The following is a 27,442-nucleotide window of genomic DNA, read 5'->3' as shown; positions in this document are numbered from 1 at the left end:
GATAATAAAAAGCCAGTTCTCATGCTGTTTTAAAGGTAACACTCCTAAATGAAAAGAATTCAGTAACGTATTGGAGTTCATTGCTTATTAAATGATTTATTTACAAAATGGAATTAAGCATTACTTCTTAAATAGTAATTTAAAATACATACAGTAACTATGATTAGTTTGAATATGTTTGGTCTTCTATTACTAGATCTGTCCCTCTCTCTTAAAGGCTTTTCTCTCATATTAGATTTTCCTAAATTCTTCCCAGGCAAATCCCTCATAAACAGAATAAATGTAGTACCACAAGCATCCAGAAAGGCCCAAGGGAAACAAACAATGAACATGCCTGATGACATCATTTTGCAAATGACATAATCTACCTACTTGCAAAAACATTGACATGCAAGTACAGAATGATGGCATTTGTTATTTCCATTGTTTTAGACATGACTAGATTGCCTTCAACCTTTGAGGATAATTCAGCTTGTTTGTTTGGACCTTTAAGTTTCCAAGTCTCTACTGAAACTTTGATCTGAAGAAACCTTCTGTCCATGGGTGGCATGACTACAGTTTTACCACTATCCATAGCCATTGTTTTGGTCACTTCAACAATTAAGTCAGAATGATATTTGTCCTCTTTCAGTTCAACTCACTCTAAGCACAATAGTTTAAACTAATGTTCTTATCCTATTGAATTCCTATCTCAATTATTCATTACCAACAAGCATTTTTTTTAAAAAAAATCCTCCACAGCATTTTTAAGCAACTAACTTTGTTGGACTCTTAATTAACTGAAATGCTACTGTACTTTCCCTAACCTGTTGTTCTCTTGTACTATTAGTGTTAGATCACAATCCCCACTTGTAATTATTAGCTTTAGCTTAATTGTGTCCACCATATTTAGTGAACAACATGTTCATGAAGGTAATCTGGTCATTTTTAATTCTTTATACTTTTCAAAATTCTTCTTGTCTTCCAAATCAAAGTATCATCCAGGTTGTTGGTCTACTTATTCATATTCCAGTATAACCTCTTTTAGCTAATACCAAGACAACTAGATCATTAGTTGAAAAGAAACAAGAGAGTTAGTTCCTTTTTCTATGGCCATCCTCCCCTCCTCTTTCTACATCCAATATTGTATCTCGTGGCTTGTTCTAGTAATTTACTACTTTCTAATCTTAGATGGACCAAAGTGGAAAATTGACTTAAGTGACTTACATGAGGATCACATGTTGTTTTTTTATTATTCCACTCTCTCTCTCTCTCATATATATATATATATATATATATATATATATATAAAACTTCATGCAAACTTTAAGTTATTCACTAGATTTCTTCATACAAATCAACTTTTTAAAAGTAGTGGTTGGATTCACGATATGAATTACTTTAATAGTTACACATATGTATCCTTTAAAAGAATCTTTTTAAAAGACTGGAAATACCCAGTTAAATTGATTGGTGCAACAAAACTAAAATTCTGTAAATAACATTTCCATTTCAAAAGGTTTCCAGCAGATTTTAGGAAGCTGTCAGGTTGAACAAGAATAATCAATTTAAGAAATATTTGAGTAGATGCTAACAGCTGTTAATTGTTTAGCTTCCAGAAGAAATCAAAACCACATACATAAGCTGCTATAAAATATGAAATATCTTTACTTTATAGTTTGAAGAGGAAGAATAATTTTTAGCTTGAGGGCTTATTTTGCATCCTCAGAAAAACTAGGACTAGGTTTTCAAAATTAATTTATTTCAATAATAAAATTTAAAAATTGTCTGAGGACAATAAGTGAAACAAAAATAGTTGTGTGCAATTGTTTTCATTAGTTCGACTAGTGAAACTAATTACTATAGCTATTATAGTAGTTTTCATAAAAGTTTTCATAAAAAATGTTTGAAAATCCCCCTTGGTATTGCCAGAGGATATTTAGTCCCAAGGCATATCAAGCATATAGGATAAGGAAATGTTGAAGAATATTGCAGTTAAGAAGCATGGAAAATAAAGTTTAAAATGGATTTCTAACTTACATGTGTGAAGTAATGCTAGATAGAGATCAGGTTTTTTTTTTAACTATCATTAATAGGGGGCTAGCACTAATATATTTGTGTGGTAAAATATGAAAAGAGAGAGCAGATGATACAAAACTGTATAGAATAGTACCAGAAGTACTTTCAATAATTAGCAGAATAACTAAACAAGAATCCAGAGTTGATGGAAAATTAAATTTTAAAGGAATGTCTTGAGGAAAAATGGGGAGGCTGCTGCTTTCATAAGGCTAACATTTGCACAACAGCATAAAATAATAGCTACAATAATAAAGGAATCCCATAAAATTGAAGTTTCTTCAACTTGTCTATGCAACATAAATTTTTTTCCTGGCCTTCAGCAGCTCAGCTATGTATGACTGCTCCTACTATTATTATTCTATATGTCATTTGGCTGTCTTGCCATTGTTGCTTGGAGGCCCTATGCAGGTCAGAAATTATACTGGTTTTCAGTGTTAGTCTTTTCCCTGAAGTCATAAGTGCGGTAAAAATGTAATTTCATTACAAAACTGCAGGATACATAAAATCATAATTTTGAAGGACATACAGGATGACTCATCCATACAATCTGACCCTATTCCTCCTTTCCTCCCAAGGCATTGTCCACCACTTCTCCATGTGGATCAGCTGTCTACCTCCATCTCAATCACTGAATGACACAATGTTATTTTCTTTTCAACCCACAGATTTTTTTTAAAAAAATAGTGCATTTAAAGTAACACAGAGACCAATCTTCCATAGTCACTCAGATGCCTACATCATGATGGCATTAAAAATCGATTCAATAAATTCACCTCAGATTTTATTACTGTTATCACAAGCAACTGCTATATGTAATTACAACATAAAATCTTGGGATACATAAAGATTATAATGTTTGACTCAAACTATATTGGAACCAGCTTCCAATGAAACTAAGCAGCTTTCAGATAAATTTCTCAAAACTCACTGAATTCTCAAAGGGAGAAATATGTCTTCTTAAAATCCCACTACTCTGTACTGCATGACAGAAGAAATCATATAAATGGCAATAGTTTAGGTTACTTGAGGGCATGGAGCAACCAACTAATTAAACTGTCTTGTATTGACACTGCTTTCTCTTATTCTCTTTTCTCATTCCCTATTTTTCCAAACAAAATTTAACTGGTTCACCAGAATGGGTCTAAACTGGCTAGATAACACCCCTGCTTCACAGTGGACTCGAACAAAATACTCCTATTGGAGTGTTCTTTTTCCAGTGGGTTCATTTTACATATTTGAATATGATTTATCCGTGCTTCAAGTTTTCTTTCATAAATCAGATTTGTAAGCCCCAAACAATCCTAACTTACATTGATGGTGGAATATGGCCAGTGATAAAATCATCAGACATACATATCCAGCTTTCTGTGTATTCTGTCTCAGTTCTTTCTTCTCTAATTAACTTCTCTAATCAACCCACAGTAGTTCAAACTCTCTTCTCAACTTTCTCATATCTTCAACTTATACTCACTGGTATGCCTCAATTTTCTAAGTATCTTTTCTAGTAAGCTAAAATTATTACAACCTTGGAAAGTCCATTCTGAAACCATTTTTTGCCATTTAAATAATACATAACTATTAGAGTAGTTGGTTTAAAAAAAATAGGCATATCTATCACCAGCAGGAAGGAAAGAGCATATATCATTGAAAAGTTTGACATTTTATCTCAGTTTTTGATAGTAACACAATTCTTTCCATGCTCTATTGGAGAAGTACAGAATGTCCTAATCTGTAAACATTTAAAAGGCCTCTGGCATTGTATGTATGAGTGTGTATATTTATACAGTCTTCAAAAAGAGAAGTATAGTGTAATTGGGAAGAAACAGTTCATTAGTAGCTTGGAGCAGTTAGCTGAATCAAGAGACACTATAAACTGAGGCTGTACCCCTCAAAAGGTCAAGAAGTAGAAAGTAGCACTGATCAAAGACAGTTTTTCTTCAGGACCCTGGACAGCAGTCAGAGAAGATTCTATTGCTAACTTTTCTGAATTTGAATATCTTCTTCAGGATATACCTTTTGCTATACAATGAATACCTTAAAAGAAGTAAAATTACCTCCTTCATTATTTTCCCTCTGCATGGAAGGAGAAAAGGATTCTGCTACCTTGATTAATCTAGTTAGGGTTTGTTGTTCCTTTGATCTTGACCTAGTGCATTGATTTTTGAAACTATTTTGCCATCTTCTCCTAATTAGTGCCAAAGTGCCTGCTAAATCTGTAGATCATCAGAGTGAAGTAAGGATGCAATCTTGGCTTATTACCACTGTAAATACTGAAGCAATATTTTCCAGGGAAACTACAGAGCCACCATCATTTACTTAACTGAAGACCTTTGAGTAAGCATTAAAAGATGTTGGCTTGGTTCTTCAGATTATTGGACTGACTGTTGGACTGTACAAGAATTTGAGAAGAACAGAAGGAAAACTATTCCATTTCTAACTCTTCTGTTATTCCCACTTGCCAGCTATGGCTGCTATAAGATAAAAATGCATTCACACATGATTAAACACTAAGAAAAGAAACTGGACTGTGATAGAAACTATACCTATGTGGCAAATGTTCAAAAATAAAACCATTTTTAAATGGGCTGAACATTCTTCTGTTTGGAGAATTTTATGAGATATTTCTTCATTTCCTATGTTCTTTAAACATAAACATTAGAATATAAAGAATTCTTTTTTGAAACAGTAATTTTCTTTGTTTTGACAGGGAAAACATTATTTAGAGGAGTGTATGTGTACAGGTGAGCAGTTATGTATACGATATCTGCTCTAGATTAGTCCTGCTTGAATGGCATCATAAATGTGTCCATTCCTCAGCAGTTGTCTACTTCAGATGGAAACTTGACAACCTCTACTTAGTATGTCTTTCATAGTACACAATGAAGTGTAAAACTGCTGTGAAAAAGCCTGTGTTTCAAAACAAACCATCTCTGTAATAAGCACTTAAAATACTTTCATTAATATGTTTATGTACACAAAGAAAAACTTAATGCCACTATACAGAAGCCAGGATAGTGGTGGAAACAGGGACTATTATTTCAGGTTTTATTAAATTCTACATATGTGTAAGATGGCTTTGGCACCTCTGCTTAACAGTACAGAATTTTACAAACATGCGCACTTACCCACATACTTTAAAACTTAATCAAAATTCTAAATTAGTAAATATTGAATTTAACCACGTTTATATCTCAGGTATTAGCAAATACTTTTGGTCTATAGAGATACAGTCCTTCTAATCTTTATCTGAATTTGCAATTAAGACTTCAGAGCTAGAGATATCTGTACACAGTTCTATATGCAGCTCTACTCTCTTATATTTAAACGAGTGGTCCCAAACCATATCAGCCTCCCAATGCATCAAAAAGTAAATGTCTGATGTCTAATTGAACTAAGAGATAACACTCTTTTAAGTTACGCTATGAATGCCTAGTGCAGGATTCCTTTGCCCAGAAAAAAAGAGACAGAGGATTAAAAACATGCAGGAAATTATATCATTACAGAGTATATTTGACATTTATTTGTCCAATATCCAGTGACAATAAATGCATGGAAGAAAGCCTCCTACTCATTTCTACTAATTGTCACCTCCAGGAGGACATTGTAGGAGTTTCAATATGAGCACTTAAAAAAGTTTTCTTTTGCAATCTCTTGTAGGCTTATATCAGTTTATCACAACTGAACAATTGTGTTGAAAAAGCCTCGGTCTGTTTAATGTCATTAGTGATTGTTCTATAGAACAAACAGCCACTCCAGCATTCTGCTGCTGTTAATCTTAAATCTAAACTTGGCGGCACTTGGAGAGAGTCTCAAACACCGTTTGTTCTAACCAACGCATGTCTCTTAATCTAATGCAAGTCAAGGCTCTTATCTTTTTGTGCTCAAGTCAGAGCAGTGCTTTCTTTTCCCAAATACTAAACAAAACCCAGTTAATGTATTTGAAGTCTATTTTCACTTGAAAATCCTTCCACTTCATTTAACCATGCACCAGACTTCAGTATAAGCTATATAACTTGCAGCCTTTTAATATACAGTATATTCTTTTAATTTTGGCAAAGTTAAATTTGTCAATGAACTATGGGGTTATTTTACAGAACTGGCTGAATGAGAATAGTCGTTCTTAAGGAAAAACTTCCAGAAAGTTTACCTATTCATGTTAGAAAATCATTTACTCAACCCAAAACCTAGAGATAAAGGCCAGTGCAGAAATGAGATTGTACATATTTATAGGTAAGACTAATACTGTGGGCACCCTCACTTAAAATGTCGTTTACATTCCTAATTCAGAAACGTAAACTTTTTCTACTCAGGATCTGGCTTTGTATCTCCATGTTAGTTCAAACTCACATGATAGGCTTCCAATGAAATCTATCATCCTAACCCATCATCCCTACATATATGCAGAAGTACCTACAAGAAACCACGTTATTTTCTCATGCTACCATACAATTAATCATTATACAGTTTAGCCTTTAATACGAGAATCTCCTTTTCGTTTTAGAAATGATTTGATGTGCATATAAACATTAACTGATTCAATATTTTTCTCAATCCTATAGTTCACTGTAGCTTTTTGCTTTAAGTGAGATCTTAGAAAATTATTTCTAATAGTATCAATGGATGAAGCTAAAATACTCAGCTTGTCAGTAGAATGTCTGATTTATTAGACACAGCTGTCATCTATCCATCTATAAACATATATTCCACATAATATTACCTCAAATAGTAATTCAGCAATAAATACGTCTTTGGTGTAAGTGTAAAAAATATCTCCAATTGAAAAATTTGGGAAATTACAATATAGAAATGCCATCATATTCCATTCCACAAAGGTTATAAAAACTTAGTGTACACCATAATTTACATGTCAGGATACATTTACCCAGTTTGCTTTGATCTTTCAGACCAACAGTGGGTTGGGAGAGATGAATTTAGATGAAACCTCCCTGATGCATAATTTATGATGCAATCTTACCCCCAAATTCTAACTAATATAATAAATATCAAGCATTTCCACAACCATTCACAATCATTTTATAGGAATAGTTCTTCCACATCTGAAGCAGCTTATTTGCAGCCATATATGTAGTTTGCATCTTCTCAATTTTTATCTAGTTGTCAAATTCTAACAGACATTTCTGTTTCAGATCATATATTTGTAAAGTTTTGGCCATGAACCAAGTCTTTATATTGTGATTTGCTGGCTCTAGAGCACATATGGTAATCAGAATAATCTAATATTAAAGTTTTTTAATACTGAATTTGCATGTATTTTTTAAACAAGAAGAATATATCAGTATAGTATGAATATAGGTAGAAAAAAGCAGGGCTGTTGGTATGCAAGAACCATTAGCAGAACAAACAAACACACAACAATCCCAAAGGTGCTTTTTCACAAGACAACTGGACTTTCTTGTTTTTGTTTGAAGATGTTTCACTTCTCATCCAAGAAGCTTCTTCAGCTCTGACTGGATGATGGTGAATGGAAGGCTTTTTATACTCCTTGCAGACAGCTGGTCATTTGCATTCTTTTAGAGAGTCATTGAGGCCATTTGGGGATTTATCTGTGTTGTCAGGGTCACCTGAGTAGTGCAAATGGGTGTGGAGCCTTCTTGAAACTGCTGAAAGGACTGTGTTGTAGATTGGAGATAGATGATGTCTTATCCCTCCACCTCTGTTGAGAAAAGGCTGTTCAATTTTGACATAGATGGCCTCTTTGACCCTCTTTTGAACCAGCGGTCCTCTCTGACCAAAATGTGGACTTTGCTGACTTCAAAAGAGTGGCCTTTGTCTTTTAAATGCAGATGGAGTGCTGAATCTTGTCCTGATGGGTTTATTCTCCTATATTGTGCTATGCATTTATGAAATAATTGTTTTGTTTCCTCAGTGTACATATCTGCACATGGCTCACTGTATTGTACTGCATACAATGGCTGAGAAGTGAAACATCTTCAAACATAAACAAGAAAGTCCAGTTGCCTTGTGAAAAAGCATCTTTGGGATATGTCCTGGATGACTGAGAATCTCAATAGATATTAAACACACAAAAAGACAGCAAATGATATCTCTGCTTGGGGGAAGATGGGAGTGGAAAAGAAAGAGATTCAAAGTGACTCCAGCTTGATCATGCCTGGTTTAAAAGGGGAAAGAGAGAAACTCTGGTAGGCTTTCATGATTCTTATCTGGAAGGGACCTTGGAGGTCTTCTAGTCCAACCCCCTGCTCAAGCAGGCGATTCTGTTTTTTACAGTATGTGCTATATTAGTAGAGTTCCAGTAGTCCATCCAATGTCTGTTTCCTAATCTGGTCTACCTCAAAGAGTGATGATAAGATTCCACAATTTAATCTGGAGCTTCTAGCAACTGTTAGCGATGTATGTTCTTCCTCCATTTAGGGAACTACTCAGCACACATCTCTGGCTTCTGTTAAAACAGGAAGATCTTCAGTCAGAATAGCTTCCAGAAGCCAAAGTCTACTCATACATCTCTTCTCTTTATGTATTATTTTCCACTTCATTATCAAAATTATAGCAGCAATTTTGTTAGAAATAAAATATATGAGAATTCCTCACATTGGGAACATATCCTGAAAACCTGTTACCCTCAGATGTGTTAAAATTCAACTCCAATAATCCTGGGTTAATCCAGTCATTCACTCTGTTCTCAGGGGATTACTGTATAAAACTGAAATTCAACATATCTAGAGGGCAATAGATTGGTAAGCTATTTCATAAAAAGGTTGAATGTGTTCAATCTGACCAGCTTTTGTTCAAAAACATACTGTACAATAATTTGACCCTGACAAGCATTTCAAAGGCATAAATCTTTATTAGTCAGAAGCAAAAACAAGTTCCTTTGCCTAAGCTTTCTGATATGCTAACCACAATCTAATCACATGTAATGTCCAATTGTTGCTTTGTTAAAATAATATGATAACAAATATCCCAAGAAAGCCGACACTAAGACTCTATAACAATGAACACTATACAGACTGTTCATTTACAATGTATTGAAATGTAAAATGTAGAACTGGCTTTATTTTCACCAACTATTATCAAATTCATAATATGAAAAGAATAATGTTCCAAACACTGTTGCCATAAGAGAATATTTCATAGGCACAAATTTAATTACGTTCAATTTACAGTAACCTATGAATACAATTGTTTGGAAAGCTAAATATCTAATAATGTTCATTTATAGAGCATAATAGCAACTTCCCAGCAAAAAGCTCTCACAAAGGTAAAATCAACTGTTTAAACAGTTTGTAGATCAGCTGAAATCCACTGTGGTATCTATAATAATAGAAATAATAAACTATAAGAAAATAAAATGAACAGGATTCCTTATTTCAATTATTTTCTGGAATAATTCTCAAGGGTATAGTTATGGTCACTGTAGCTTAAGATAAAGGTTGATGTGGCTTAAGATAAAGCTTAAATTTTCAAATTCATAAATATGAATGCATAAAAACAATCCAAGGTAGTCTAAATTTGATTTGGGGAGGCTAATACTACTTTCATGAGCTTTTAAGCCACAGAATTATGCACTATTTTGTGCTGATAGGATAGGTTCGAGTCTAATTTTATAACATAATTCCAAATAATAGTGATATATAAAGCAGAGACAAAAAGATACTTAGATAAATTGATGTCAGCAATCAATCTAATTGAGTTGAAGCTGACAAGGTTCTTAGAAGGCAGAGCTATATATCCACTTAGAATTCTGTAGGAGTAATTTTGAGAGGCTTATATCATTTTTTTTAGGTTTCTGTACCACCAATTCAAATATTCTGCATATATGCCATTGTTTGATCTCTACTTCATTTTCCAAGAGCAGAATATCTTGTTCTCTCCATGAGGTTAGCAAAGAGGTGATGATACAATATAATCATGAAGATTTTAATTTATATGCCACCTTCCTGTCTATACAGGAAAGTGGAATATAAATTCCAGAAGACAACCAGAGAAATGGGGGTAAGAGAGAAAGATAGACAGACACAGTTAGACTGAATATATGCACAAATACCCTGAATATTTAAGGTAATTAAAGAACTAATCTGTATCAAATAAAAGCCTTTATAATTAGACACACCAAAGGTCATATACATTTAATGTTCAGATCTAAAGGTCTTTAAAATTACTACATTTCCTGCAAAGAAAAATCTGTATAGTTTGTGTGAAGGCTTAAGAAAACAAAATTTATTTTTAAAACTTGGCACTATGGACCTTAGATACTAAACAGAACGGGTCTTTTGGTGAAAATAGATGCCTATGTTGTTCCCGAAAAAGCAGACTGATCTATACTGAAGTATGCAACGAATTCCAAGAACCCAAAGAGGATTTTGGCTTGTACTTCTCCAGAAGTTTTTCCTTTTGATGGTATACAAAATATTACATGAAACTTAAAATCAATTTTATACTTTCTACTGACAAAGTTTCCCTTGTCTTGTTTTTAGAAGTCCCCTGCCACGCTAGTCATGGTAATTTTCTGACCCTCAAGAGGGTTTTGGGAGGAACTGATGGAAATAGGTTTGCCAGAGGATGAAGAGGCTGGAATGTCACCTTCTATCTTCTGGCACATCTACAGATCAAAGCCATTATAAATCTAAATATAACCACTACATCATCATTATTATAACCTGCTGTTTCATTGCCAAAAAGGACAAAAATTCCTGGGGCATTCCTAAATTAACACTTCAGTAACTTTTTATCAGCATTAATGAACTAGAAGAAAAAGTGATGAAAGACAGAGAAGACAGAACAGGTGAATGCAAAGTAGGTAAGTAAGTAATTTCTTTTCAGTACAAACAAATTGTCCCAAGCAGCAAAATGTGCACCCTCACTTCTGGAAACCTGCTGTGTTACTGTAGTCCATCACATCACCTCCCTCTTCGTATACACATTCCATCACAGTAATGGGTTAACATCAGTTTGCCCCGCAAAAGAGTTGTTTTAGAAAACAGAGTAGTTATTGCAAAAACAAAACAAAGCAAAAGACATATTTTTTGGGGGGAGGGAGAGAAATAAATATGTGACAAAAACACGACACTATTGTTAGACATGTGGCTTTATAAACGAATCAATCGACCAACCAAATAAATGTTATCAGTGTCTTTTTTTCTTGCATTCTCTTTATTTTGTCCAGCTGTCCAGATCCACATCCTCTTAACTCCCTCATCAACCTCATCTCTACCTGCCTACCTTCCTTATATGGAAGTGGTCAGTTAAACCAAGAGAAGGGCCAAATATTTGTTGAGACAGAAAAGGAAGAGGAAAAACCCTGAAATTTAAGCAGGGAACTATATAAAGACATTGCCTTATTTGCAGTGCTAACTGCATGTCATCTATTAAACATAAGCTTTCATTCTTGCCTGAAATAATTCCTAATCTAAGTGAATTGTGTCTGAAAGTTTTCTTCCAAGTTAAGCCAATTGTTGAACAAGGGACTTAAGGGTCTGAAAATTTCCTGCTATGACCTGGTTTGAAGCTTGACACAAAACAACAATTTTTATCACAAGTTGTATCATGTGAAAAATAAGCTCCCCATTGTACAATTTCTTGGTTCACATGTGATATCCAAAATAAATCAGTTCTTCCAAAGCTGTCATTATTCTGCCATGGTCCTGAGTCATTTCAGATGACAATCATAAGGATGTTTTTATAAAGTGGGGTGGATATTTTAATGCACTATACATATAAAGTGCAATTAAACCTTTATTATATTAACCATCATTTTATGACACAGACACATATTTATAAAAATTAAATATGGGGATAAACTTTTGCCTATTCTGCTTTCCTTGATGTCTCCCTTCTTCCATTGTTTTTGAACTTCTATAAACACCTTAGCACACTAAAAAGCAGAGACATCACCCTGCCAATAAAAGTGCGTATAGTCAAGGCTATGGTCTTCCCAGTTGCAATGTATGACTGTGAAAGTTGGACCATAAGAAAGGCTGAGCGCCAAAGAATTGAAGCCTTTGAACTATGGTGCTGGAGAAGACTCCTGCGAGTCCCTTGGACTGCAAGGTGATCAAACCCATCAGTCCTAGAGGAGATCAACCCTGACTGCTCTTTAGAAGGCCAGATCCTGAAGCTAAAACTCAAATACTTTGGCCACCTAATGAGAAGGAAGGACTCACTGGAGAAGTGCCTAATGCTGGGAAAGGTTGAGGGCAAGAGAAGAAGGGGATGACAGAGAATGAGGTGGCTGGATGGAGTCACTGAAGCAGTAGGTGTGAGCCTAAATGGACTCCAGAAGATGGTAGAGGACAGGAAGACCTGGAGGAACATTGTCCATGGGTCACAATGGGTTGGACATGACTTCACAACTAACAACAACAACAAAAACCTTATTTCATTCAATAGTATGGATAACAGTAACAGTACAGAAGATACATGCTTTTTAAATAGTTACTGTACACTGCACCTCAACAGCATTTTCCTACCATAATATATACTGATGATGTTTAAAAAAACATTTTATCTTAACCTATGTTAAACACAGACTTAATTAAATTAAACTGTTCATATAGAAGAAATGATCTTGATATAATGGTAATGAGAATAAGAAATGATCTTGATATAATGGCATGGGTCTGGATTATTTACGGGAGTACCTTTTGCCGGCGTTAACTTCCCATCGTCCTGTGCGCTCCCACAGAGAGGGCCTCCTCAGGGTGCTGTCGCTCAGGGAATGTCGACTGGCAGCCCCCAGGGGGAGAGCATTCTCTGTGGGTGCGCCAGCCCTTTGGAATCAATTACCGGTTGAGCTCCGGATGGCTCCCGACCTTCGCTCTTTCCACCACGACCTGAAGACTTGGCTATTTGAACTTGCTGGCCTGGACTGAGGGACTGGGATTTTAGATTTTAAATTTTACATTTTACATTTTAGAACGGGTTTTATTGTTTAGGGCTACTTGGTTTAATTCAATTTAATTTTTGTATATTATGTGTTGTATGTAGTGTTTTAATTGCCCTGTACACCGCCCTGAGTCCTTCGGGAGAGGGGCGGTATATAAATCCAAATAACAATAAATAAATAAATAAAATATGTGAAATCCTTGGTGGTCTCTGAACTTGGTTGTTTTATTGCAGAGAATTCATTACTCATACTAATATCATCAATGCTAGTAAGGAAACAGGTTATTGTTTACTTCTTGATTGTTGGTCTGATGTTAATCTTAGTGTAATAATAATAATAACAACAACAACAACAACAACAACAATTATTATTATTATTATTATTATTATTATTATTATTATTATTATTATTATTATTATTATTATTATTATTATTATTATTATTATTATTATTATAAAAGTTGGAAGGGACCTTGGAGGTTATCTAGTCCAACCCCCTGCTCAGGCAGGAAACCCTATACCAGGGGTGTTAAACTGCCGGCCCGCAGGCCGGATGCATCACATGGAAGCCACACCCACCCCATTGCCGGCAATAGCAAAACAGTCCCGATACATTGTGCAAGTCATGTGACATCGCGAGTTTGACATGTCTGCCCTATACCATTTCAGACAAATGGCTGGCCAGTCTCTTCTTAAAAACTTCCAGTGTTGGAGCATTCACCACTTCTGGAGGCAGGTTTTTCCACTGGTTAATAGTTCTAACTGTCAGGAAGTTTCTCCTTAGTTCTAGTTTGCTTCTCTTGATTAGTTTCCATCCATTGCTTCTTGTCCTGCTCTCAGGTGTTTTGGAAAACAGCTTGACTCCCTCCTCTTTGTGGCAGCTCCTGAGATATTGGAACACTGCTATCATGTCCCCCCTCATTCTTTTCTTCATTAAACTAGACATACCCAACTCCAACAACTGTTCCTTATATGTTTTAGCCTCCAGTCCCCTAATCATCTTTGTTGCTCTTCTCTGTACTCTTTCTAGAGTCTCAACATCTTTTTTACATCGTGGTGACCAAAACTGGATGCAGTATTCCAGGTGTGGCCTTATCAAGGCATTGTAAAGTGGTATTAATACTTCACGTGATCTGTTAATGCGGCCTAGCACTGTGTTGCCTTTTTTGGCAGCTGCAGCTCATATTTAAGTGATTGTCCAGTAGGACTCCAAGATCCCTCTCACAGTTACTACTATTGAGCAAGGTACCCCCTATACTATACCTGTACATTTGGTTTTTCTTGCCTAAATGTAGAACCTTACTTTTTTCACCACTGAATTTCATTTTGTTAGATAGTGCCCAGTGTTCAAGTCTGTCCAGATGCTCCTTTATCTTAAGCCTGTCTTCTGTAGTGTTGGCTATTCCTGCCAGCTTGGTGTCATCTGCAAATTTGATGAGTTCCTCATCTATCCCCTTGTCCATATCATTGATGAAGATGTTGAAAAGCACTGGGCCCAGAACAGAGCCCTGGGGCATGCCACTACACACTTCCCTCCATGTAGATGCGATTCCATTGAGGACCAAACGCTGAGTACGGCCAGTCAGCCAGCTACGGATCCATCTGGTGGTGATGCTGTCTAACCCACATTTTTCTATCTTATCGAGTAGTAGGTTGTGATCTACTTTATCAAATGCCTTACTGAAGTCCATTTGGCTTTTAGTAATGACTTTGTTTGCCTCTAGGTGTTTGCTGATTCATTGTTTGATTATCTTTTCCAGAATCTTCCCAGGTATTGAGGTCAGGCTGATAGGTCTGTAATTTCCTGGATCCATTTTTTCCCTTTTTTGAAGATGGGAACTACATCGGCTCTTTTCCAGTCCCCCAGTAGTCCCCCAGTGCTCCAGGTTCTTTGAAAGATAGAGTTCAGTGGTTCTGATATCACATCTGCCAGTTCCTTGAAAATCTTGGGGTGTAGTCCATCTGGTCCTGGTGATTTGAACTCATCTAGGCTGGACAGGTGCTCCCTTACCATTTTCTTCTCTATCTTAACTTGTGTTTTTAATCTTTTTTTTAACGGTACTATTTTTACTAGGCCTAGTCCATGCTTATGAAGACCTGCAAAGAATACATGATGAGAAAGTCTTCTTACAGAAATTGACTGTTATAATTAAATAACTTTCAACGGAACTCCGGACTGACCCCGACCTTCGTTCATTTCGCCGGGACCTAAAAACCTGGCTCTTTGAGCTATCTGGTCTGGACTGAGGGGTTTTAATGTTTTTAAATTGTGATTTTAATTTTTTGGGGCTAGACTTAATTTTATTTTATTTTAATTTTATACTGTATTGTTTTTAAATTTTGCCTTGTAAACCGCCCTGAGTCCTTCGGGAGTAGGGCGGTATATAAACCGAATAAATAAATAAATAAATAAATAAATAAATAAATAAATAAATAAATAATAAAATGTAATTATGCCAGCCCATGCATCAGACAAAAGATGGATGGTTATGTAATTCACTTCAGCTTTGGCCTTAAGCAATTATATGGTCCTCCATTATTATTATTTTTAGAAAAAAACATGGGTACAATAATGACTAATTATTAATCTGAAGTGTTTTAATGCCACTTTCTCTATAATATGTTTCAATATAAGAATTTTTCATTGCAAGCACTTCACCAAATCTCCTATTTTTAGTCTGAAATATAACTAGCCCACAGGTCTATCTTTTCATCTTTGAGTTGGGAGAGCTAGATTTAAAACAAACATACTTAATATGGATCCTTAACTTAAATGCAACATATGTTTTTAATATCCAAAGAGAATAAGATAAGTATTTTTATAAAATGTTTTCTAAAGAATTGTTCAGAGTTGCCCATATGTTAAGTGTCCACATACTTAGCAGACACAGTTCAAGCCTTAGACTGTAATTCCTAAATTTTCACATAGTATATTATACTCTACTTTGCTAAAATGGAAATTACTAAGCTAGCTCTACCAGGCTTACAGCACTTATCACTGTAGGAGAGCCATGTAAGTCTCCTACAGAAGGAATATAGTAGCACTTTTTCTGCTGAACAGATTTTATTAAAAGGCATAAGCTTTTGTGAGTTGCAGCTCACAAAAGCTTATACTTTTTAATATTTTTTGTTAGTTAAAAAAAGCATTCATTCTGTAAAAGTAGAGCCAGGGCTGCAGAAAATAGCTGCCCCCTGTCACTGGTGCTTAATTATTCCACGCTACTCATCCTAAACATTTTCAATTGATCTTTTACCAGAATTTGATACATTAATTTATCTGGTTTGGGTTTAGGTTCTAAAATCCCAACCTTGATATTTCTTTCACGCCTATCCTACCTAAGAGAGGTCTGGTTCAGAGGAGAAATCAGTAATCGTCTCCTTATTTAACTACTCCGTTTTAAAAACACAGTCACTCTGCTTTTATAAATGAGAGTATTACAGTGAGTTATCAGCACAGTGAAGATTACAAACAACAAAAAGGCTACATGCAATAGAACAGTTTACTACAACGGATGAAGTATATTTAGGCAAACAGGTGACTTCAATCTTTTCATTTTAATCTGGTATAAGTTGCTGCCTGTGTTTCTCAAATCAAAGATAAACTTTATGGAAATTGATAGACTTGCTAGATGACTCAAGACCAAATGCATTATAGTATTTGTTCTTTTGCTGAACTCTTGCTTTCTTTTTGTGGGACTGATGTAGTAAGATATAAATGAATCACTTGTATCAACATCTCACTGAATAGTTGTTTCTCCGTTTTATAAAATATACAGTAGTTGGTTATATCACACGGCAGATATTTAAAGTGCAGCTGTTTCTGTTTTATAAGTTGCTAGTCTGAGGAAATCATTTTTAAACAATCATCTTTTTGGAAAGTACTTTAAGTTCTGAATTCTGATTTTATATCTCAAGAAGGTGGTCAAAAACTAATTTACAGTATTTGTTTCCCTAATAACTGATCCTCATATATCTCAAATAAATCGAACAACAGATATCAGTGCAACGGAATGCGGGGAACTGGGATCTTCATTTATTCTTGAACCTGGAAATGGAGACCTGAATATTATCGTACACTTGTTTCATTGCTTGATCTTCCTGCCTCCCGTAAAGCTTATTTATTCATCACACTTTGACGCTATCCTAAGTGACTGTGGGTGGCTTACAATAAAAATGTGTTTTTAATGCCTTGTTTATTAGACAGAAAGGTTTGCTGGAACCAACAACACTCTGAAAACAGGATAAATGTACATAATACATTTATTTTTTTCTTCTCTTGAATTGCCACCTATAAAAGAGAAAGAAGGGAACTTGGACAAAACGTCACTTTTCAATCAGCAAGAAATATGCACCAAAGCAAAAAAAAAAAACAACAACAAAAAACAACAACCTTGAATTAAATTAACGAAGCTGAATTTCACTGAAAGTTTTTTTAAAGAAGATTTTTTCAAAACACCTATCAACATAGTCCTGATAGTAATCTGTACAAATAGTCACACCTCTAATTGTGATAAAGAAGCATTCTTAATAAGCTCTCAGTTTCTTTGGTGAAAAGCAATAAATCTCATGGCATTACCACCCCCTTTGGCTATGGGGGGTGAACTATTACCCCCCGTAGATAGGGCTCGCAACTTGGGAGTCCTCCTAGATTCACGGCTCACCCTGGAAGACCATATAGGAGCTGTGACTAGGGGGGCCTTCGCCCAGGTTCGCCTGGTGCGCCAGTTGCGGCCCTATCTTAGCCGGGATGATTTGTGCACGGTCACTCATGCGCTCGTGTCCTCTCGTCTAGACTACTGCAACGCTCTCTACATGGGGCTGCCCTTGAGGACCACCCGGAAGCTCCAACTGGTACAGAATGCAGCCGCGAGAGTTGTGTTGGGAGTCTCCCGATACTCCCACGTTACACCGTTGCTCCGTGAGCTGCATTGGTTGCCAGTTGTCTTCCGGGTGAGATTCAAGGTACTGGTAACAGTGTTTAAAGCCCTTCATGGCATGGGGCCGGAGTACCTTAGGGAACATCTGCTGCCGGCATCAAGCTCCCTGCGCCCTGTGCGTTCCCACAGAGAGGGCCTCCTCAGGGTGCCACCGATCAGAGAATGTCGATTGGTGGTCCCCAGGGGGAGATCCTTCTCTGTGGGCGCTCCGGAGCTGTGGAATCAGCTACCGGTAGAGCTCCGGATGGCGCCCGATCTTCGCTCCTTTCGTCGCGATCTCAAGACGTTTCTGTTTGTTCAAGCTGGCCTAGCCTGATGGGGATTGGTGGGGTTTTTAGTCTTGTGTTTTAATTTTAACTTGGTGTTTTAGAACTTGATTCCAACTGTTTTAATATGGGCAATTATTTAATCTTGTTTTAACGTTTGTATTTAGTATTTTATTCTGCCCTGTGAACCGCCCTGAGTCCTCAGGGAGAAGGGCGGTATATAAATATTATTAAATTAAATTAAATTATTAAATTAAATTAAGTTTCCCTACACTTTTTTAATTTAGCTTTAATTCAGCGAATGAATAGGCTAGCAGCAAAACAGTGTCACTGCAGTAATATGCAAGATATCTCACAATGTTTTTAATTTAAAAACATACTGTTTTTTACAAGTTAAGTTACAATTAGAACATCAAATAGGATGTGATTTATTAAAAGTTACTAATGGGAATGCTAGCCAGCTGGGTACAGAATGTACAGGAAAGGATGATGAATGAAATGATAGATTCATAGTTCATTCAAGCAACCAGTCCTAGCAACAGCTGCAATGACAGTTTTGTAAGAGGCTGTGCAGTGAAGCACAATTAACGAACAATAATTTGCACATCTATAGCACCAGGCATCTTGAAGTTCTCTCCAGCATGCATAAAAATAAAGTAAAATATTAAATCAGCATGTGCTATAAATTCATATCCTGGTTATATGTGAAACACTCGTGTTCATATTTCTTGTTCTAAGTAAGTAGGTTGAGACATTACTAGAATCACAACTTGAAAACAGTTGCTATCTAGTCCTCTTTATTTCGGCTGGAAATATATTTTCAACAGGATGTACTGGCAACCGAATGGCATAGGATTTTAGCTTAAAATTACAGCTGTAAACACACTTGGAATAAGTAGAGCCCATTAAACTCAGGAACTTACTGAATGATATTTCTCCATTAAAACAAACATTTAAATGATTCAATCATGACTCAACATAGATTTACAATAATTTATTTGGAGGACTGTAAGGCAGAGTTCCCCAACCTTCATGGCTTTGTGGAACAATGGTGGTGGTGGTGGGGAGAAGGGTATGCTTCCATGCGAATAGCTGGCAAGCTCGTGCATGCAGCTCCATTTGCATGAGCGGTGGGCACGTATGCCTGCAACTCGAGGACATGTAACTCATGTGCACACACTCGCCTGCCTCTTCTGCGGCCCGGTTCCGAACAGCTCAAGACCCGGTAGAGGTTGGGGACCCCTGCTGTAAGGTAATAGTTTCAGTCTCAATCTGCAAATGAATTTTCACAGCAAACATGCCACCATTTCATCTACAGGATGCTCAGATGGAGCTTACAAGAATTCTATATTATCTCTATGGGAAGCAAAAGTACTCCTCAACTTATGAGGACAGCTGGGACCAGAATTTCCATTTTTAAGCAAAAGAGTTGTTAAATGAGTCATCTCTGATTTTATGACCCTTTTTGCTACATACAGTCAGCAAATGAATGGTTGCAAGTCAAGGACTACCTGTGCTGGTATATCTTTCCTAGTAGATGCACGCAAACATGCATGCTGCAACTAGAACTACTATATTCATTTATAAGGTTCCTAGACGTGTACCCTTAAGGGACTGTTATTTCTCATGTCTTCTGTTTGTTGTGATAAAGTAATTTCTTTATACATTTCACTTTCTTGGCTATGTTTGTATTTTTTTTCCTTTTCTATTTCCTTTTTCTTTTCCACATCTTCTATTTTTTTTTATTTTTTATACTTTCAATAAACTTGTCCAGATCACTGATTACTAGTAAGCCAAGATCATTTAGGAACAATTTAAAAAGTGTTAGTCTCATTAAAGATCTTTAAGACCACTTTGCCCTCCTGTTTCTATTCCACCTTGTTATTTAAGCAGTTACTAGTCCATAAAAATACAAGTCACTAAAATTCAAAGCCATTAAGTGTGATGAGGGGCTTTGATGACATACAGTGCTCTCTCAAAAGCTATTTGAGTAAAAACTCCTGAAGGTTGATGAGATAGGATTTATTTTTAAAGAGCCTTGGTGGAGCAGTGGGCTAATGCCTCCTTAAGTAACACCAGCTGCCTGCAATTAGTGCAGGTTCGAGTCCCACCAGGCTCAAGGTTGACTCAGCCTTCCATCCTTCCGAGGTAGGTAAAATGAGGACCCAGATTGTTGGGGGCAATAAGCTGACTTTGTAATAATGCCGCTGGGGGGGCGGGGGCGAAAGCCCTAATAAGCAGGCATATACATAGAATGAAGGCTATTGCTAAGCACATTGATTTGTGCTTAGATTGTAAGCCGCCCTGAGTCTTCGGAGAAGGGCGGGATATAAATGGGATTAAAATAAAAAAAAAATAAAACTTCATATTGCTTTGCATTTAGCAATGCTCATTCTTCTCTATGCTTGTTCTTTTCTTCTTTGATTTCCAAATGTACTAGAACAAATGGTAAAATAAATATTTTTCTGGATCTCTCTTGTGATCCTTTTTCTAAAAAAACTGATATCACGTGGGCTGTTTTCCAATTCTCTGGCACTAAGTCCAATTTCAGAGACATGCAATTGCTAGAAGGTAAACAGTTTCACATTTGAGTTCTTCGTGAACTGTAAAGTTGGTGCTTCTAGGAACTTGTGATATGTAAACTTTTAAGATCCCACAATATTGCTCTTAGGACATCTTTCTTTTTAGATTTTTTTAAAATCCCACCTCTATTATTTTGAAAAAAATAATTCAAGGTTGCAAACATACCTACTAATGGTCTTCCTCCTCCTATCTTTCCTACAACCCTGTGGACTGAGAGAGAGTGATTCCTTCCTGAAAAAAAATCAGGCTCAATTATTTTTTGTCTTAGATCTTCTGTAGCAAAGACAGATGCAAAGAATCCATTCAATTTCTTTGTAATCTTTGTATCTATTTGAACAGCATTTTAACTCTGTCATCTAATTGCCTATCACTTCTGGTTTTCTGTTTTGAATACATTTAAAGAAAGTTGTTGTTTATGTTTGCATTCCCCAAGATTTACAAAATCCTGATGGGAGAGATGGTGGCTATGGAGAGAAGCTAGTTTGATGGACTACAGTGAAGCAGCAGTTTCTCAGGAAAGAGGAAACAGAGGGTGAGAGTATTAATGGCCAGTCTGGCAAGATTCTAACTATTCTGTGTAAGCAAATACAGAAGTGAACTCTGGTTCAGGAAACGGGAACATGAGAAGCATGAACAGGGAAAACTTTACTGTAATGAAAGCTTAAATGAATCAATTACAAATTGAAATCATTACATTTAAACAGACTGGAATTAGACCATTTCCGTCAGAAAATCGTACTGTTCACTATTCAGGATGTGAAAAACAAAAAATGGAACGACACTGCTTTCATTTTCAGGAAGGATACAGCAGAGACCATACTTATGCACAATGCAGTCAAAGACAGAATAATAGCAACTGGACTTTGTGGATAATCCTTTAATTTGGAAAGTTATCCATATTCATGCTCCAATCACTGCTTTAGGAGATTCTATGACTGACCATGCTTTATTGTCAAATTCAATCTGCAAACATGCAAGCAGTATATGCTGATATACATGGAGACTTGAATAACAAAGTTGGAACTAATATGGAGGAATATGTAGTTTATCGTATAGCCTGGTAAACTGAAATAAACCAAATCACCTTAGGTTAACAGCCTGTATTGTTAAGCTTCATCAGGGAATTTCAATATAATTGTTGTTGTTGTTAGTTGCGAAGTTGTGTCTGACCCATCGCGACAATGTTACTGGACAATGTTACTCCAGGCCTTCCTGTCCTCTACCATCTTCTGGAGTCCATTTAAGCTCACACCTACTGCTTCAGTGACTCCATCCAGTCAACTCATTCTCTGTCGTCCCCTTTTTCTATTGCCCTCAATCTTTCCCAGCATGAGGTTCTTCTCCAGTGAGTCCTTCCTTCTCATTAGGTGGCCAAAGTATTTGAGTTTCAACTTCAGGATCTGGCCTTCTAAAGAGCAGTCAGGGTTGATCTCCTCTAGGACTGACAGGTTTGATCGCCTTGCAGTCCAAGGGACTCGCAGGAGTCTTCTCCAGCACCAGAGTTCAAAGGCCTCAATTCTTTGCCACTCAGCCTTTTTTATGGTCCAACTTTCACTGCCATACATTGCAACTGGGTCAATATAATTACATTAAACTATAATGCAAGCTGAACTTTCTAGAGTCCAAGATTGCAACTGTATGTCGTTATCACCACCACCACCATCATCATCCCAAATCAATCCATTGCAGGATGAAGGCTTCTTCATTGGGTTGTTATGCATTTTAATCTACCATGCTGGTCCACTGTAGATTGGTCATCATATATTTTCCCACTTCCTAATCCAGGGGTAGGGAAACTTGGCTCTTTTATGACTTGTGGACTTCAACTCCCAGAATTCCTGAGTCAGCATGGCTGGTTCAGGAATTCTGGGTATTGAAGTCCACAAGTCATAAAAGAGACAAGGTTCCCTACCCATGTCCTAGTCTAAGGCTGAGAGAATGCAACTGGCTCCAAATCAGCCAGCTAGGACTAGAACCTGGGTTTCTCTGCTCTTGATGCATAACTACTTTGTCACACTGGCTATCTGTAACTATATATAAAAGTATAAATAATTCTGTACATAGACAAACTGATTTTGATGTAATTGTATGCATGTTTATTCAAAAGTACGGTAATTCCAGTTACTTTTTGCCAATTCATGACAAAATAATTAAAGACTGCTTGACCAGGTATAAGACATATTATAATTATTTGAACTGATCTGAAACTCATAAATATCTTCTCACAGACTGCTCACAATATATATAGTGTTTTGGGTTCTTGTATACAGGCTTAGCACTTAAAGGAATTGAGCAAATGCAACAGCAGATGGAAACAATGCAACAGGAAACATTTTATGAATACATACTTTGTTATTCCCATCTCTCAATACGTCCTAATAAATATGTATGTTTTTCTGTTTCTGAAAGAATGTGTGGATTTTTTGCCAAGATGATCCTTAAAAATACCCTACTTACCTATTATTGTTAGAGACTTTATATGTAATGTAACTCATTGTGTTAACATTTTTCCAATGTTTTACATAAGTAAAGAGGTGGGGGGGGGAAACAGATGGAGAATACTATAATGAATTGAAATGTTCTATTTAAAAACTGTTTGTCAGCTGTAGTTAAGTTGACACCGTCATCATAGCAACAAACCACAACACTTCACATTGTGCCACATGTTTTAGTTAACTACAAAGACAGGAGTGGTTGGAACTTAAGATCTGAAAACTCAGTAACTGGAATGGCTTATAAAGTTGGGAGTAGATAAAATGGCTTATGCCATACTGGCAGTAAAATGATCTTCTAGACATATAAGCATTTGTCCAACTTAGCATTATCATTGCTTTCATCTAGAACCTCTTAAGGTATGTTTATAAAGGATCCTCTGCTCTAAAGATCCATGTTTGGATGACTCAGAGATCAGAAGTTGAGAAATGTTGAAAAATGACTATGGGGTGGCAGATTTAGGAAGTAAAAGAACTTGTTTGCTATTTATAACTGTACTTATGTAAAGAGGACGCACTAAAAACCATTTGTTCTTTGAAGAAAAGGATTTCAACAAAGAATTTATTTTGTCTTACTCAAAAGAAATGACATAGTTTGTTATATATAAACTTCACAAATAGTTTGAAGAACAGTGACTTGATTTATTAAATCTTTAAATGAGCTTTATTCTTTAAAGATTATCATAAATCAGATGTTCTTTTTTGCAGCTACTCATTTCAGCATAAATGACATAATACAAATGGTCTAGACAAGGGGTCTTCAGACTTAGCCCTTAGCCCTTTTATGACTTGTGGACTTCAACTCCCAGAATTCCTCAGCCAGTGTGCTGAGGAACTTTTATATATACACTGTATATGTGTGTGTGTGTGTGTGTGTGTGTGTGTGTGTGTGTTTTCCTGAAATCTTGGTGTTTTTCCACTTTTCCTTTTACATTAGTAATATTAGTAATATCAAGCTAGGAACATCCTTGCAAGTCCTATTCAACAGTTTTAGGGAATGGGCAGACTCAGGCCTGTACTCTCACGCTCTATAAAACCACCAATCAGTTTTTTCACTAACATCTTTTAATCCTGATTTAAGTTATTTCCTCTCCACTCTTGCCAACTCATTTCATATACAGTAATCCATAAACATTGTCATGCAAAGCAATCCCAAGCAGGTTTGCTCAAGTCCATTGAGTTCAGTGGGACTTACTCCCATGGAAGCTTGCACAGTAATGCAAGTTAAGCATTTCGTCTTGTGCTTTTGTCAGTATGTGCTGACCAAAAAAAAAATGTCATTTTCCCAAAGGAGTTGGACAACTTTTTCTCTGTCATGCTTAGCCTAGAAAGGCATGTACTACATGTCAGTATATTCACTCATGTTAACAGCCCAAATAAATTATGCAAGCTGTCTAAAACTATACAAAACATGATTAGGTAGTCAGCGTGATGTTTCGGAAAGTTGCATTTGAAGTGAGAGATTAATTTGAAATTTTCTATGAAGCATTAGTAGGCATGATTACCTCAAACAGTTGCAATTTAACTTAAATAAGTACAGGATAGAAATATGTACATGAATCTCTCTCTCCTTCCCCCCCTTTTCTCTCTTGTTTTAAAGCAGAAATTATATTCATTACAGAAAGCAGTGTGGCAATAACTCACAACTGCAATCCTGAAACAGCATCTTGGTATGAATAATTATTTTCACAAAGAACTAGATTTATGGCAAGAAAAAAAGAAGGAAAACATGGTTAAGATAAAAAAGCCAATTTCTGAAGGCCCCTGGTTACGAATATAAGGATTAAAGAAGTTAGACCTGTGTAGCATAGTAGGTAGCAGAAATGAAGTATTATGGAATTGGCAGGGAAACAAATAATATATCTTCAGTGGAAACACACATGCCATGCTGATGAGAACAAGATTTGGTGACTTCTCAAAATGAGAAAAAGTTACATTCCTGTTTTACAGTTTTTTCTTTATTAGTCAAATTTGGTATAAGAAATAGTGGAGTGTTTTTTCCTCACATTGCTAATTGTAACATAGAAGTTTTTGTCCTTAGAATTATCACAATAGAAACTACAGAACTGATTATGTTCATATACTCTGTTATCACTCAAAATAGCTAAGTCAGGTTGATATGTAGATGGAAGAGTAATAAATGTGATGGCTTATATACATGGGATGACAAAACAACACCCTGGTACAAAACAATGGGCAACCAATTCTGTATTCTTATGTAAAGAAAGTCACTTCCATTGGATGACCCTATTTACTGTAGAACTGTTCTCCAAATTATTTGGAAAAGGAGTATGGACAGAAGATATTCTTGGTGTCAAAATATGATAACTGTGGGATAGGAAAAAGCAGTCATTCTGTGTGCTTCCCACATGTCTGGCAAGAGTTCTACAGGTGTTTATTCAAACCCCCCAAACAGGTGCTCAGAAAGCACCCCTGTTACACAGGTCCGGTTTCTAAGTTCAGTACAACAAGAGTCACTGGGTAACCACGTCCTATGGGCACACATGAAGTTCAGGAAACCAGGCCAGGAGTCAGACAGGCCAGGATACACAGCATGAGCACACAAGGCACAGAACTGGAAACGTTGTTCCAGCAACATTCAAGTCCTCAGGGCAGGTAGCAATGTCGGTGTAGCCCTTCAGGAGAGGCAAGTTTGCCTCTCATGAGTAGTCTAGCTGACTGGCATTGTGCCTGTCTTCTCTCTGCCCTTGGATCAGGAGAAGGTGTGGACTCCATGTCCTCCTCACTGCCATCGGGGGGCAGGTGCTCCTGGTCCTGCCTGGAGCCTCCTGGCCAACTTGCTGCAACTGCGGCTCACCTCCTTCAGCCTCAGCCTGTCGCTCGTCCGATCAACCTAGCTAAGGCTGCTCCATATGGCTAGCATTCTCTGAGGCCTGATCCTGACCAATAACTCGGCTCCATACTTTCCTCTGCAGACTCCAACTCATCCTCCTCCTCTGACTTCATCTATAGAGGGGTCCAAGGGTAGAGCCATGACATTCTGGATCCTTACCAGTTTATTTTTTTCTTATGAATACATATTTCTAATAAGAAATAAAACATCATATTTTTCTATTATTTTGAATGACTTTACTGTATATTGTATCTTCTACCATACACTTACATTTTTTTTAAAAAAAATCCCATTTATATCCCGCCCTTCTCCGAAGACTCAGGGCGGCTTACAATCTAAGAAGCACAAATCAATGTGCTTAGCAATAGCCTTCATTCTATGTATATGCCTGCTTATTAGGGCTTTTGGGCCCCCCCAAGTGGCATTTTTACAAAGTCAGCTTATTGCCCCCAACAATCTGGGTCCTCATTTTACCTACCTCAGAAGGATGGAAGGCTGAGTCAACCTTGAGCCTGGTGGGACTCGAACCTGCACTAATTGCAGGCAGCTGGTGTTACTTAAGGAGGCATTAGCCCACTGTTCCACCAAGGTTGTGCATTACCCTGTGCATTTACTGTGCATTACCCTGAAAGTGAAGGTTGTGGAAAGATACTGGTAGTAAAATTAGGCTGAAACATACCAAATGATGCAGGTCTATCATAAGTAAACCCATGGATGCATCTAGATACTCTACAGGAATGCACTCACAAGAACATAGTTTTTTTCAAAGAAGAAAAAAAAACTTAGGAAAAAAAGCACATCAGGTTTTAAATGTAGGCCCCTATAATAAAACATTAGTCAGACTGCTGGGCCCTCGGGTGCTTCACTTAAAATATGCATCCTTCATTTTATGCTTCACTTGCACAAAGATTGCTTATCTGTCAAAACTGTGAACACTGACTTGGAAGAATGAACTAGGAGGAATAGTTCAGTGATGATCTAACTTTTCTGCAAAGTGCTTTAAATGGAGGAATCATTTACAGCTGTCCTATCATCAAAAATGTACATTGCTAAACTTGCCTTAACACAAATCTTAACATGGTTAAAATAACAGGAATGGTTTAGACATCCTATGCTCTGTCTCTTAAAATAATCTCTATGCCAGCTGAATAGCTTAATCAAGTTCAATATTAATTGAAGACTGACTGAATTAGGGGTTCAAACAATTTACAAAATAACAATGCTGGCTATTAACCATGATTAAAATAGTAATAGGAGTTCCCTTAAGATAAATAAGGCTGTTGAGAAAGAAACTGGTTTAAAACTGGGGAAGATTATTAAGTGGAAAGAAACAATCTTGTAGACTTTTACAGAAATTATGAGCATTAGCTATACAGTATGATTATTCCA

This window comes from Vipera berus (assembly GCF_964194415.1).
Source record: "Vipera berus genome assembly, chromosome: 1".
In the NCBI taxonomy this organism is placed as follows: domain Eukaryota; kingdom Metazoa; phylum Chordata; class Lepidosauria; order Squamata; family Viperidae; genus Vipera; species Vipera berus.
Note: the sequence above shows the minus strand (reverse complement) of the source record.